This window comes from Camelina sativa, chromosome 10 (assembly GCF_000633955.1).
Source record: "Camelina sativa cultivar DH55 chromosome 10, Cs, whole genome shotgun sequence".
Taxonomy (NCBI): Eukaryota; Viridiplantae; Streptophyta; class Magnoliopsida; order Brassicales; family Brassicaceae; genus Camelina; species Camelina sativa.
Genome location: NC_025694.1, coordinates 16458242 through 16474239, shown reverse-complemented (window position 1 = coordinate 16474239; position 15998 = coordinate 16458242). Strand labels below are relative to the sequence as shown.

General features: G+C 39.0%; 1 non-coding gene across 1 annotated transcript; it reads left to right on the top strand.

Moving 5' to 3' along the window:
* On the top strand, nt 15856–15936 carry TRNAL-AAG. The gene has a single exon. It is a non-coding gene; the product is annotated as a tRNA-Leu (tRNA).

The window sequence follows — 15998 nt, the reverse complement described above, 5'->3', positions numbered from 1 at the left end:
GCAGTTTGCTGAGCTGACCCAAACGTTGAATTCTTATTCTAATGACCTGAGTAACAAGCTTGAGAGTCTGACCTCTAAGGTCAAGTACATGGAGAGCAACATTGATTCCACTTCCGCTCCTACGCCAAACCAACTTCCTGGACCAGCTATTCAAAACCCAAGGGAGTTTACAGCTAAAGCGATTCACTTCTATGAAGAAGTTGTCACTGAGGACAATGAGGTTCAAGGTGGGGACAAGAACTATTCATAGAACTTTCTATTTGTTAGCAACCGCACTTTCCATAAATAGGTAAGCTTTAGTTATTCATAAAACTTCCCATTTGTAGAACCCACACATTCTCTTAGCACGGTGACATCACCAATCAAAAATCCTTGAGAATTGATCATCTCATCTGTGACCACTCTTTAGATCATCCATTAAACATTCCCGCCACTCTGGCATCTCACATCCCCTTTCCAAAAATAGACAAGTCCTAACTATTCATAGAACTTTCCATTTTTAGAAACTTTATATTTATGGAAACTTTCCACTTATATCGACTTTTATTTCAGAAAACATTTCATTTCAGGAACATTCTATTTATGGAAACTTTCCATTTCACGAATCGCTTAAATATTCAACCATGACGCATCAAGACTCCATTAGAACCAATCATCTTATTAAATCCTCTCCCACCAGCATTGTCAAAAAAATATTTCAATACGGTCCATTGGGACTGAGCAACCTGCTGCCAAACTCACAACACCCCTTGAAGTGGCACCCACACTAACCATTGGGACACACCCCTGGTATCGATCGACACCCATCCCCAAATCTCACTATTTGGTTCACGGATGTTACATCTCCAGTGTGAATATCTGTCCCAAAATGCCTCCCACTCGACAAGGCATTCACAGAAGCGAATCCAAGTCACAAAGACACGAAATACACATAAACATTCAATGAAAATAAATCACACCATTAATAAAAACTCAAAATAAGAATTTTAAGCTTAGATCAGCCATGGTCATGCGCTCACCTTTCCAACAAGAAGATTCTGACCAAACAATGATGAATCCACCACCCCTTCAAGCTTTTAACACGCCTCATGCCTAGAATCCCCACTCCCACGCATAGATATCCAAAGAAAATTGATGCGTAGTTTATTTCGCTCCAAAATCTTTTACCTTAAAAAGACCACACAACGGCTGCAAGTGCACAGCTAATCGGTAGTAGTATTTAAGGATTGATCCCACAGAGCGAGAGTGGTTGTTTAGAGAATCCGTCGGAAGAGATGTAAGGCTAGGACTCAATAAAAATGGGGTTTTGGTTGTCACGGTCGTAAGTAAGCAATAAACGTAAATAAAAAGCAAATAAAATACATAAAACAAGCGTTGGGCATCAAAGAGAATCGCAGGGGTTCAATGAGTTATCTATCTAGGAAAGTTTAGGATTGGTTTGTTTATCTAAAACTCGAACTACAAAACACAAATGAACCGTTAACTTATAGGTCACAAGCTAACCGTCTAAGATCTCTATACTCCGTTACTCAACTGTCGCAGGCAACGATTGTGACAACCCAGCCCACAGACCCCATTAGCCCCCCCCCCGCTAGCCGCCCAAACGGACCCCAAGTTGGCCCTGTAGGGCATCGATCCTAACCCCAAATTGTGGACATCCAAATCCACCAGTAGGTTATTGGTGCGCCAGACATTCCTCGAACCTTGGTCCCCACCCTTTAACAACCTTCCCACAGAACAAGTTGCCACATGATCTGCAAAATATGGAAGGTTGTTAGAGGGTGGGACCAGGGTTCGAGGAACGCCCGGCGCACCAATAACCTACTAGTGGATATGGATATCCACAGTGAGTGGATAGGATCGATGCCTTGCAGGGCCAGCTTGGGGTCCGTTTGGGTGGCTAGCGGGGGCTAGCGGGGTCCACGGATGGTTTATTGGAGCAGCTAGCGGAGGGGCTATTGGGGTCCACAGGACGGGTTGTCATAACGACGCATAGATCAAAACATTTAAAATAGGTTCGATTCTAATCCATGAAATTCCATAGGTAAGGGGTATGTGCTTACTATGACTCCTCACACATCTAAGCTAGGTCAAGCACACATGCAAGCTTGTGGCAACGCACACACACTTTAGATCATAGTTAGTTCATGAGGCTAACTTAAACAATTAAGCAAAGACTTAGAATTAAAGCATAGAATAAACTAGAATATAAATCTAACAAACCCTAAGGCTTAGAATAGTATTTATAGGATCTTCAAAGCTTCAAGAGAGGGACGAGAGAAAGAGCTTCTGGACGTCGGCTTCTCCTCTGGTCATGTCTCTTGGGTGCTCCAATGAATGCACACTCTAACCCCTAAGACTTAGAATAGTATTTATAGGGTTTTGTCTAGGTTTAGGGTTTTGTAAGGGTAGAAACATCTTTTCTTCTAAAGTGCAGGACAATGGGCGGCGTAGGAAGGTTCTTGACCGTCATGACTCCTGTGGGCCGGGCTGCCGTGATGGTTGCTAATCGGGCCGTCATTAAAGTCCACTTGGTTTCAAACTTATCTTCTCTTTGGTTAATAACATGTCTCGGTAAATAGGGCATAACCTCCTGGTGATTGAACGAATTGACTTGATTCCACTTCTAGGAGAAAGATGACTCTTCCATCTTTCCATAGACCCCAAGATCGTGAAAATGTTAGTTCTGGAAGTTCTTCAAAAGTGTCCCGTATATAAAGCTCTGAATCTGTCATGAAACGTATTTTCCTTGCCTTTGGGTCCTTTTTGCTATAAAACCTGTAAAACTTTCTTGAAACCTAAAATACTTGATAATAGACATTAAAGCATTGAAATCATACTAAACTCTTCCTAAATGCATACTAAAACTATAGCTAAAATGGGTAAAATAATGATGTTATCAACTCCCCAGACTTAGACTTTGCTTGTCCTCAAGCAAATAATCAGAATAAATCATGGAAAAGAGGTTTTGAAAATAATGGGAATTCACTTATCTTTGGGGTTATTGTCTTTGCACTCTTCTTCGCCTTGACATTAGGAACTTCCATTTGTAATCCACCATGAGAATCATCAACGCTCCTTGATCCCACAATTCTTTAGAGTCTCCAAAATCTCCATTGTCATCTCTTTACATAAATTAAACAATAATAAAAAGTGAAATCTTACCAAGGGAAGATCGATCAAAGGCTTGTCGACTCTCTTCAAGCCAAGACTTTCTTCATATGGTTCCTTTCCTCTCCCTTTATTTTTTTAATCTAAGGTGTAGGCAAATATNGACTTAGATAAGTATTCACATCCTGATTGCTTTCATCACACTCATTTTGGTTTGACATCCTTTATGCTACAACTACATAAGGGTAATTGAAACACCTTGCATCCATCTCCATCATCAATCATCACACAACACAAAAAAGAATAGGTTTCAATTTGGCGTCGTTGCCCATTTGAGTGTTTGTTTGTGAGAATTAGGATCTATACAAGTCTAAGATTAAATTCTAATGCTCCTTTGATCACTACTGATTCGAATTCTTCATCTGCTTGGTTGTTTTGAGTCTCAGGTACCAACTCGAGATACCACTCGACCGTTTGCTGTTCGAGTACCTGATCGAGTCCATACCCGGATTCAAATAGACTTCTCATCTCAGACGACTCGACCTTCAACTCGAGCTTGAGCTCGACCGAGTGTCCGTTCGAGTTAGTAATCATGTTTCAAAGCAGTATGTTCCATTATGTACCCATGCAACATCAACCAGGTTTCCAGGCTCAATTGTGTCACCCTCCAGGGTTTCAGACCTACCAAGGCCAAGAACCTGACTTAAGAGCTATGATGCAACAAATGTTGCTTGGGCAAGCCAAGAAGCAGATTGAGGAAGCAAGGCAGTTTGCTGAGCTGACCCAAACGTTGAATTTTTATTCTAATGACCTGAGTAACAAGCTTGAGAGTCTGACCTCTAAGGTCAAGTACATGGAGAGCAACATTGATTCCACTTCCGCTCCTACGCCAAACCAACTTCCTGGACCAGCTATTCAAAACCCAAAGGAGTTTACAGCTAAAGCGATTCACTTCTATGAAGAAGTTGTCACTGAGGACAATGAGGTTCAAGGTGGGGACAAGAACTATTCATAGAACTTTCTATTTGTTAGCAACCGCACTTTCCATAAATAGGTAAGCTTTAGTTATTCATAAAACTTCCCATTTGTAGAACCCACACATTCTCTTAGCACGGTGACATCACCAATCAAAAATCCTTGAGAATTGATCATCTCATCTGTGACCACTCTTTAGATCATCCATTAAACATTCCCGCCACTCTGGCATCTCACATCCCCTTTCCAAAAATAGACAAGTCCTAACTATTCATAGAACTTTCCATTTTTAGAAACTTTATATTTATGGAAACTTTCCACTTATATCGACTTTTATTTCAGAAAACATTTCATTTCAGGAACATTCTATTTATGGAAACTTTCCATTTCACGAATCGCTTAAATATTCAACCATGACGCATCAAGACTCCATTAGAACCAATCATCTTATTAAATCCTCTCCCACCAGCATTGTCAAAAAAATATTTCAATACGGTCCATTGGGACTGAGCAACCTGCTGCCAAACTCACAACACCCCTTGAAGTGGCACCCACACTAACCATTGGGACACACCCCTGGTATCGATCGACACCCATCCCCAAATCTCACTATTTGGTTCACGGATGTTACATCTCCAGTGTGAATATCTGTCCCAAAATGCCTCCCACTCGACAAGGCATTCACAGAAGCGAATCCAAGTCACAAAGACACGAAATACACATAAACATTCAATGAAAATAAATCACACCATTAATAAAAACTCAAAATAAGAATTTTAAGCTTAGATCAGCCATGGTCATGCGCTCACCTTTCCAACAAGAAGATTCTGACCAAACAATGATGAATCCACCACCCCTTCAAGCTTTTAACACGCCTCATGCCTAGAATCCCCACTCCCACGCATAGATATCCAAAGAAAATTGATGCGTAGTTTATTTCGCTCCAAAATCTTTTACCTTAAAAAGACCACACAACGGCTGCAAGTGCACAGCTAATCGGTAGTAGTATTTAAGGATTGATCCCACAGAGCGAGAGTGGTTGTTTAGAGAATCCGTCGGAAGAGATGTAAGGCTAGGACTCAATAAAAATGGGGTTTTGGTTGTCACGGTCGTAAGTAAGCAATAAACGTAAATAAAAAGCAAATAAAATACATAAAACAAGCGTTGGGCATCAAAGAGAATCGCAGGGGTTCAATGAGTTATCTATCTAGGAAAGTTTAGGATTGGTTTGTTTATCTAAAACTCGAACTACAAAACACAAATGAACCGTTAACTTATAGGTCACAAGCTAACCGTCTAAGATCTCTATACTCCGTTACTCAACTGTCGCAGGCAACGATTGTGACAACCCAGCCCACAGACCCCATTAGCCCCCCCCCCGCTAGCCGCCCAAACGGACCCCAAGTTGGCCCTGTAGGGCATCGATCCTAACCCCAAATTGTGGACATCCAAATCCACCAGTAGGTTATTGGTGCGCCAGACATTCCTCGAACCTTGGTCCCCACCCTTTAACAACCTTCCCACAGAACAAGTTGCCACATGATCTGCAAAATATGGAAGGTTGTTAGAGGGTGGGACCAGGGTTCGAGGAACGCCCGGCGCACCAATAACCTACTAGTGGATATGGATATCCACAGTGAGTGGATAGGATCGATGCCTTGCAGGGCCAGCTTGGGGTCCGTTTGGGTGGCTAGCGGGGGCTAGCGGGGTCCACGGATGGTTTATTGGAGCAGCTAGCGGAGGGGCTATTGGGGTCCACAGGACGGGTTGTCATAACGACGCATAGATCAAAACATTTAAAATAGGTTCGATTCTAATCCATGAAATTCCATAGGTAAGGGGTATGTGCTTACTATGACTCCTCACACATCTAAGCTAGGTCAAGCACACATGCAAGCTTGTGGCAACGCACACACACTTTAGATCATAGTTAGTTCATGAGGCTAACTTAAACAATTAAGCAAAGACTTAGAATTAAAGCATAGAATAAACTAGAATATAAATCTAACAAACCCTAAGGCTTAGAATAGTATTTATAGGATCTTCAAAGCTTCAAGAGAGGGACGAGAGAAAGAGCTTCTGGACGTCGGCTTCTCCTCTGGTCATGTCTCTTGGGTGCTCCAATGAATGCACACTCTAACCCCTAAGACTTAGAATAGTATTTATAGGGTTTTGTCTAGGTTTAGGGTTTTGTAAGGGTAGAAACATCTTTTCTTCTAAAGTGCAGGACAATGGGCGGCGTAGGAAGGTTCTTGACCGTCATGACTCCTGTGGGCCGGGCTGCCGTGATGGTTGCTAATCGGGCCGTCATTAAAGTCCACTTGGTTTCAAACTTATCTTCTCTTTGGTTAATAACATGTCTCGGTAAATAGGGCATAACCTCCTGGTGATTGAACGAATTGACTTGATTCCACTTCTAGGAGAAAGATGACTCTTCCATCTTTCCATAGACCCCAAGATCGTGAAAATGTTAGTTCTGGAAGTTCTTCAAAAGTGTCCCGTATATAAAGCTCTGAATCTGTCATGAAACGTATTTTCCTTGCCTTTGGGTCCTTTTTGCTATAAAACCTGTAAAACTTTCTTGAAACCTAAAATACTTGATAATAGACATTAAAGCATTGAAATCATACTAAACTCTTCCTAAATGCATACTAAAACTATAGCTAAAATGGGTAAAATAATGATGTTATCAACTCCCCAGACTTAGACTTTGCTTGTCCTCAAGCAAATAATCAGAATAAATCATGGAAAAGAGGTTTTGAAAATAATGGGAATTCACTTATCTTTGGGGTTATTGTCTTTGCACTCTTCTTCGCCTTGACATTAGGAACTTCCATTTGTAATCCACCATGAGAATCATCAACGCTCCTTGATCCCACAATTCTTTAGAGTCTCCAAAATCTCCATTGTCATCTCTTTACATAAATTAAACAATAATNTCCGGTTTAGGTCCTATAAAATTTAGAGACAACGTTAGATCATCTGAATTTCCATCAAATAGGCACTTTGGGGGATTGTTGATTCGGCTCACAGTCTTTCCAAACTTTGGTTCTGTTGTCAAGCATAATCAAGAGTCATAAGAGTGTTAATCCATTTCAAATAAACCGTTAGAATAAGATCATAATCCCCTACTAGTTTTGACTCAATAAAAATAAATGTGACTCGATAAAAACGTCAAAATTATTGATGTAAAAAGTTGAAAACAGGTCTCAAGTTAACAAAACAGAAAGTATCATTAGTATAGGATGGAACATCCTTCCCCCCCAGACTAAAATCACACGTCCACGGTGGAAAAAAAGAAAGAGATGAGGATGAATAATCATAAGGAAAAGTGTAGTGTTTAAGAACAATGTCACCTTGATGGAATGATGTTGTGTCGACTCTTAGACTTTTTATGGATGCCCAAAAAAATTCTAGAATTTGGCTGTGGAAATATGGTGACTAACCATTTGTACTTCCTTTGGTTGCTTGACATCGAGTATGAACTAGGCTAAGTTCATTCGAATTGTATTTGATATATCTCTAAATGCAACCTCCTTGAAACAAAAACCTAAAACCATCAATAATAATGATAAAATAAAAATAATAAAAACATACCTAAGTAAAAGAATGGTGATTGTTGGTGGTAGGATGGTGGTGGTTCGGATTAGTCTCGTGGTACACGGATGAATGGTCGCGGACATCAGCAAATGGTATGGTCACAAACATTAGCAGCTAACGTTGGACGTGGTACAGGGTACATAGGACATGGCACCAGCTACGGTTGGTATGTCTGGTGGGGACTCTCGGCATCGATCACATGAGGATTGTGATTGATCCGTCGCCTTTGGCTTCCTTTAGTCAGGTTGAAAATGGCCGGTCAGTAGGTGGTGCTTTCCACTAGACATAGTTGTGTAGACAATCCATGGACCTTCTTCTTCTTTCTTTTTGGCTTTTCTATTTTCTATTTTTCTATTTTGTTTTTTTTTTATAAACCTGAAACTAAAATGTAAAAATATTAAAAATAAAAGAAAATAAATCCTAAAAATAAAAACTTATTAGATATGGATTGCCTCCCAAATAGCGCACTTTTTTAACGTCGTTGGCTCGACGTTAGCTTGTTTTCTCAAGCAGGGTGAGGAGAGTGGGTTGTCCTCAAACAAACTCTCTTGGATCTTTCTCCAATGTAGGCATCAGGTGGTTCTCTTGCATAATATTCTTCTCTAAATCGTCGAGTAGGTGGGTTGAATGGTTTAGCCTCATAGAAAATGTCTCCATTGATGTTGGTGAGAGTCATTCTTTGGTTAGGCCAGTCCATGACGGCTCCAACTGTGGCTAGGAATGCTCCTCCAAGGATAAGTGGTGTAAACCTCCCTTTCTCGGCATTGATGACTTGAAAATCGGTTGGAACATTGCAGATTCCAACTCTTACATGAATGTCTCGGACCCTTCCTTCGGGTATTGTGAATGAAGAGTTGGCGAGTCCTATGCGTATGTCCGAAGGTTTTAAGTGTCTCAAGCCAATCTTCTTATCAGCATTGGTTGACATGATGTTGATACATGAACCGGAATCACATAATGCATCTTCAAATTTAACTCCATTAATAGAACAAGTGATGAGAAATCGGCCATGGCTCTCCACTTTGTGTAGTGTTCGCAAATCTTCAGGTTCCAAAGCTTTTAGGAAAAAATCTCTAATCTCATCTACCGATTCTCTGCTTTCCAAAAATAAACGAGAAACATCATGTTTGTACCAAGCATTCATGAAAGACATACCAATGGGTAGAGCTTAAACGGCTTTGTTGAACTTCTCCAAGTTTTCCTCGCCAATGCATCTTCTACGCCATAGTTTCTGTGTATCGGCTGGTGCGTTTGGATAGAGAGAGAGTCTTGCTTCTCTAAAGTGATCCTCCACATGTTCCTCAGTAATATAGCTCTCCATGAAGAAACGCTTCAATGGGAACTTGCTCCATGCTTCTTCGAATGAGATGTGGGGCAGAATAGCCTTCATCAAAGTCTTAAACTTATCTCTTGGGGGCTCATCCCATCTAGAGACTGTTTGAATCTCTCCAAACTCGGCGGTTTGGTGCTCCTCTCCTTCTTCTATGATCGGCTCAACTTCTGGTTCTTCTTGTTGAGGGTTAGAACAAATCGGATCTATCATCGTAGATGGACTCATCTTCATAATCGGTTTCATACTCCTCTTCTTCTTCAGCGATTTCTCCTCCTTCTAGACCTTTTAGGTCTCGTGGTGGTGAGGCTTCAAGTGTTGTTACAGCAGAACAATCCTTGGTAAGGATCGAAACTTCTTCTTTTCTAGAGATCTCTTGCAAATCGAGTTTAGAACTCTTGGTCTCCATCGAAACTTGTAGCTTATCTCTCAAAAAATTTTTTTTTAGTTCATCAGCTTCTAGGGGAGCTTTCTTCATGTAGAGATGTTGTGGAGGAGGAGTAGGGTTTTTCTTTGTTTTTATAAGGCCCAAGTTTTCCTTTTCAAAAAGGGAACATAAATGTTTTCCTTTTTCGTCAAGGATTTCCTTTTTTCTTCTTACTTCTTCTCCATCAATCGAAATTTCTTCTTTGGTGTGTCCAGCAACACACGAGATTGAGCTCTCTAAATTCTATTCAAGAGACTTGATTCTCCTTTCAATGGTAACTTGCTTAGCTCCAATGTTAAATTGAAGTAATGGGACAAGAAGACTAGTGAACTCTTCGAATAGAGTTTCTCCTAAGGTATCAAATCGATTACCAATTTCTTCCATTTTGATTTCGGTTTTCTTAGCTCTTTCTTCATACTCCTCCATATGGTTGCATAGGTCGAGGGTCTTGTTAAGAATGGCTTCGGAATTGTTATAGCAATGGCTCTCCAAAGTGTTAATCTTCATTTTGCAATCGCTAATCTCCTTAGAATTTTCTCTTATCCCCTTTGAATGTTGATTATGTTCTTCTTCAAGACAATGGAGCTTCCTCTCCATGGCTTCAGCAGTTTTAGAACTTTCCTCCTCTATTCTTTTAACTTCAACAGCAATATCATCCATTCTTCCCGCAAGATCAGATTGGATTTTGTCAAGATTTCCATGTAGTGCTTCATAGTCTCATCTAAAGAGTCTGTCATCTGACTTATAAAGTTCAGCATCATTTTTTCTTCAGCTTTTTGTTGTGTAGACTCGTGATAGTTGTCTTGGTAGACTTGGTGTGGAAGTCGGAAAGGATCTCGGTATTGGTGTGAGCGGCGGTTTAAATTGGTGTTGGCCCTCCTTGGATAGGGTCTTTGAAAGCGACTTGGACGGTGACTTGGGACAGGTTCCCAATCTTCATAAGCATCATATGGTGCTGGAGATGGTCGAGTTCTAGGGTTACCTCGGTAGAAAGACTCTTCTTGATGTTGAAATCATCAAAAATTGTGGTTTTCGGGAACTTCTTCATTAGGGAACTGATATGTCATGCAACAGTAGAAGTTTTTGAACTCTTCTTCTCCATCTTCTTTAGTAGATGATAGATCAGAAGACTCATCATTATCTCTTGGCAAATCTTCATATCGGCATTTTATAGCTCTTTCCTCAAAATAGCTTCTTCCTCATCGGTAGGGTAATCTTTTTCTCTAGTCCACTCCTTGGACTTGTTAGAATCGGTTGGATACTCAAGTGAGGCTCCATATCCATCTTCATCATCAGTAGGTTGATATAGTTAATCATCACTCCAATTATTGCATTCATCGGATTAATTGAACAGGACTTCTACTTTCCACTCTAAGCGGCTCTCGGTGGTGTCAATGGTGTAACCCATGTTGATAAGCTTTGTTCCATGATCTTGTAAATCCTCAAAATGATTTAAAACTTGGTTTTTGATGGCATTGATTGATTCCTCCAAGCGTGTAACGTCCTTGGTGATTGTCTCGAGTTTAGCTCCAAATCCAATACTCATCTTATCCAATTTAGTATTTAGAACTTTATCAGCCTCCTCTTGACTTGATATAAGATCTTCTATCATCTTCATGAGCTTGTTTTCAGTGTGAGAGCTCCTTGAAGTGATGGTTTTCGAGTGTCATAGAAAAAGTTTTCATTGACATCGACACTTATGACTTCTTGCGGATCAAGGTACTGGTCCGTTGTAAAGCATGGTACGTCCGCATGAGACGGAGTGTAAGAGTGGGCAGCTGGGCAGTAAGCTGATCCCATAGGTGCTCGGCCTTGAGGTGATCGATTGAAAGAACGGCGACAAGGGCGCCTAGGTGATGGTACATGGACTGGTAGAGAGTGACCAATGCCATGAACGTGCAGCGAGTGGGCTGACAGACCGGATGGGTCTCCGTCTGTGGCTCGGTAGTGTGACATGAGCTCAGCAATTGTGAGATTCTCAAAATCAACTGGGAGAGCGTCGAGGTTCATCCTCAAGGTCTCATGAAACAAATGAAAATCAAAAAGACAAATTAAAAGCAAGGTGTCCTAGACGTTACTCTAGTTCCTAGACTCTTGTAAACAATAATCTCTCCCCGGCAACGGCGCCAAAAAGCTTATGATGCGTGGTTTATTACGCTCCAAAATCTTTTACCTTAAAAAGACCACACAACGGTTGCAAGTACACAGCTAATCGGTAGTAGTATTTAAGGATCGGTCCCACAAAGAGAGAGTTGTTGTTTAGAGAATCTGTCGGAAGAGATGTAAGGCTAGGACTCAATAAAAATGGGGTTTTGGTTGTCACGGTCGTAAGTAAGCAATAAACGTAAATAAAAAGCAAATAAAATAAATAAAACAAGCGTTGGACATCAAGGGGAATCGCAGGGGTTCAATGATCTATCTATCTAGGAAAGTTTAGGATTGGTTTGTTTATCTAAAACTCGGACTACGAAACACGAATGAACTGTTAACTTATAGTTCACAAGCTAACCATCTAAGATCTCTATACTTTGTTACTCAACTGTCGCAGGCAACGACGCATAGATCAGAGCATTTAAAACAGATTTGATTCTAATCCATGAAATTCCATAGGTAAGGGGTATGTGCTTCCTATGACTCCTCACACATCTAAGCTAGGTCAAGCACACATGCAAGCTTGTGGCAACGCACACACACTTTAGATCATAATTAGTTCATGAGGCTAACTTAATGCATTAAGCAAAGACTTAGAACTAAAGCAAAGAATAAACTAGAATATAAATCAAACAAACCCTAAAAATTGCCACCTAAACTAAGATCATCTCCCCTTTTTATTATCCCTTTAACCCCAACTAGAAAACTACTCTAGCATGTTTGAGGGAATCATCAAAGCAAGGTTTAAAAAATTCATAAACATAAAAGAATAAATAGAGAGAAAGGATTTAGTTATTAGTTCAATGATTGTCAAACAAAGTTGTAGGATCTTCTTCCTTATGAAACAAAGAACAAAAGAAATAGAATAGAAATAGTTGGTGAATCTTCAAAGCTTGGAGAGAGGACGAGAGGGAGAGCTTCTGGACGTCGGCTGCTCCTCTGGTCGTGTCTCTTGGCTGCTCCAATGAATGCACACGCTAAACCCTAGGGCTTAGAATAGTATTTATAGGGTTTTGTCTAGGTTTAGGGTTTTGTAAGGGTAGACGTCTTTTCTTCTTAAGTGCAGGACAAGGGGCGGCATAGGAAGGTTCTGGACTGTCATGACTCCTCCGGGCCGGGCCGCCGTGATGGTTGCTAATCGGGCCTTCATTAAAGTCCACTTGGCTTCAAACTTATCTTCTCGTCGGTTCATAACACGTCTCGATAAATCGGGCATAACTTCCTGGTGAGTAAACGGATTGACTTGATTCCACTTCGAGGAGAAATATGACTCTTCCATCTTTCCATAGATACCAAGATCGTGAAAATGTTAGTTCTGGAAGCTATTCAAAAGTTTCCCGTACTGTAAAGCTCTGAATCTGTCCTGAAACGTATTTTCCTTGCCTTTTGGTCCTTTTTGCTATAAAACTTGTAAAACCTTCTTGAAACCTAAAATACTTGATAATAGAGATTAAAGCCTTGAAATCATACTAAAATCTTCCTAAATGCATACTAAAACTATAGTTAAAATGGGTAAAATAATGATGTTATCAAACATGCACAAAAACTCCAAAAGGTTGGATTTTAGAACTCTCAGGAAATTTTAGAAATCGTTATTTCATTAAGGGAGGCGAAATTTTGTTATTAGCCAGCACAACGTCAACCTCTCCCTTATATATGATCCCTAAAAATGAACCAGCTCAAACCGAGAACTCTAAAAATCGAATCGAGCCATCCGCTGACGTATGGTGTCGATCGACACCCATACCAAATTCCCAATTTTTGGTCTACGGATGTTTTACAAGGAATAGAGGTCGAGTCAAAAGATATAATTTTTCAGGCTTTGGATAATAAAACAGCATTGGAAGAGGCGTATTCCTAGTCGGAGGTCTTTTCGGGCCCATCATCATCCCCTTGGACTGGTGATGTTGCAATGGTGAGGAGCACACCTTATTCTTGGGAGAAAATTGTTTTAGACAGAGTCAATCCCCAAAAGTGTCGCAGTTTTCCCGCAACTTTACCCACCAAAAAGTTTAACTTGGGTAAGTAGCACACTAACTTGTGTAATAAGAATTAGGCTATGAATCCAGTTTTTTTGGACCAAATGATATAAAACAAAAAAAAAATTCTGTAAAATTTAAATCCAATTCTAAACCTAATCAAAATAAAAATTGATATTATTATCAATATTCAAGCATAAAAGAAAAGAAAATAAAATAGCATTTTTAATTTTGATTAATCATATACATAGCACCCAAATCATCTAGTTAAATCTTTAAATCCAAAGTTTTAAAAGAATCATGGTTAAATGGCTTAAAAGTAATTCTGGTAGGATGCTGACTAGTTAAATCCTATGATTTTACTCACTAGTAGGATAGGATGAAAAGTAAATTATAAGAAATAAGGTCTTCACACTACCATAAAATCATGATTTTCCTCACTTGTATTTCCTCTTTTTTCCTATGATTTTCTCATTTGTATTTCCTCTTTTTTCTTGCCCGTCCATCGATCTTCTAATGGCAAAGTTTAGCCCGAGACTTCTCATTGATGAGGAGAACAACAAAGTTATTTTGGCTGAAGCTTGTAAAGATTTTGTTGATGTACTTTGTAATCTTTTGACTCTAAAGCTGAACGTAGATGACACTAAGGCATCCAGGTTGTTTGTCTGCCCAAATTTTATATTGGTTGAGGCATGCTGCAAGGCATACAGCAATATCAATACCTCAAGGTGTAGTTGTGGAAGCTCAATAACCTGCGAGTTTCAAATTGAAAAAGGAGAGGAAGTTGATGGAGTATTTCTCAACTATAGAACATCGTTTATTATCACTGATGATCTATCTTAAAGTGGCATTGAACTCTATGGGTCTTGTACTCAATGTTTTCAATGATCTTGACTATGATGGTTTTGAATTTTGATAAACTGAAAGAAATGCTTATTGATGTTGGTTTAGAAGAGGTACTATGTAACCGTCATTGACATTATCTTTATATCATGTTCTTGTAGTTAGGCGCTCCACAGACGTCTAGATAACCGCCTAAACCGCTTAAAATTACATAAATTTTATTTTAATATTTATTTTTGATTTTTAAATTACATATATTTAAATTATTATGTTTTATATCTATATACGTAATTATAAACATTTATATGTTGTTAATATAACTTAAATAAATGTATTTTTATTACTTTTGTTTACAATTTATAATTTTTTTTATTTTTATAACATATATTTTGATATAATTATATACATATATAATATTTTATGTGGTAAACGTCTAAACCGCCTAAAAATCGTCTAGGCCCCGACTAAGCGTTCTAGGCGCTGGAACACCGCCTAGCGTTTTCTTGAACACTGTATATTTGGTATGTGTTATTTGAAGTGACTCAATAGAGACATATATACGCTACCAAAATCTATTGTGACTTTACATAAGTGGGTAAAGGGAAGCCATGGGCGGACTCCGTAGTGATTTGAAATATGTATATTCTTTTCAATTTTAGAGGGGGTTATTGGTTCTATGATTTTAATGGATTTGGAAATTCAAACAAAAATCATGTGTTATTCAATCATTGAATTTAAAATACTTATCAAAATTATGTGTTATTGGTTCTATGATTTACAAATACTTGTTAAAATCCCATGTTATTCATTTCATGATTTGTTTTTGGATTTCAAAATCCACAGTATGATTTGTATGGATTTGAAAGAGTAAAATAGAAAGATTCAAATCCAAGGATAAAACATGTTATTTCAAAATCTATGTGTTTTGATTTTTAGAATTTACAATTCCATATGAATTCAGAAATCACCTCTCCAATAACAGCCAGTTAGTATTTCAGTATTCTTATATATGTCGGGTTGAGACCTATAAATAAAAGTGTATTTAAGTAAGGTAGTACTCAAGGTAAGTAATTCATTATGCAGACATTGACACAAGTAACAAAAAAAAAACTCCAGAGTTAAAATGGTATTGCCTTAAAGGTACTCATAGTAATTCATTATGAGATGGATCCAAGTTTTACCCACATTCACAGAATTTTTTCATAAATTCTCCTTTTTCTTTTTAAAATGACACTTGACTGTTTATCTCTTGACTCTTGAGGTAGAAACATATACTTGCTACTGATCTCTTTCAAATATGCCTAAATGATTCTACTTGCCCAAAAACAAAAATCTAAGAGAAAAATATGGGTACATTTCAACTTTGAGCTACAACTATTTTAATCAACTCAGAGAATAGTTTCGGATAAATAAAATACATTTGAAAACTGTTCAACGTAATTGATATGGCCGAGTTGGTCTAAGGCGCCAGATTAAGGTTCTGGTCCGAAAGGGCGTGGGTTCAAATCCCACTGTCAACATTTCCTTTTTAATTTTTTTTTTCCACTCTTAACGCTTTCAAAGTAAATCTTACACCGTAGAT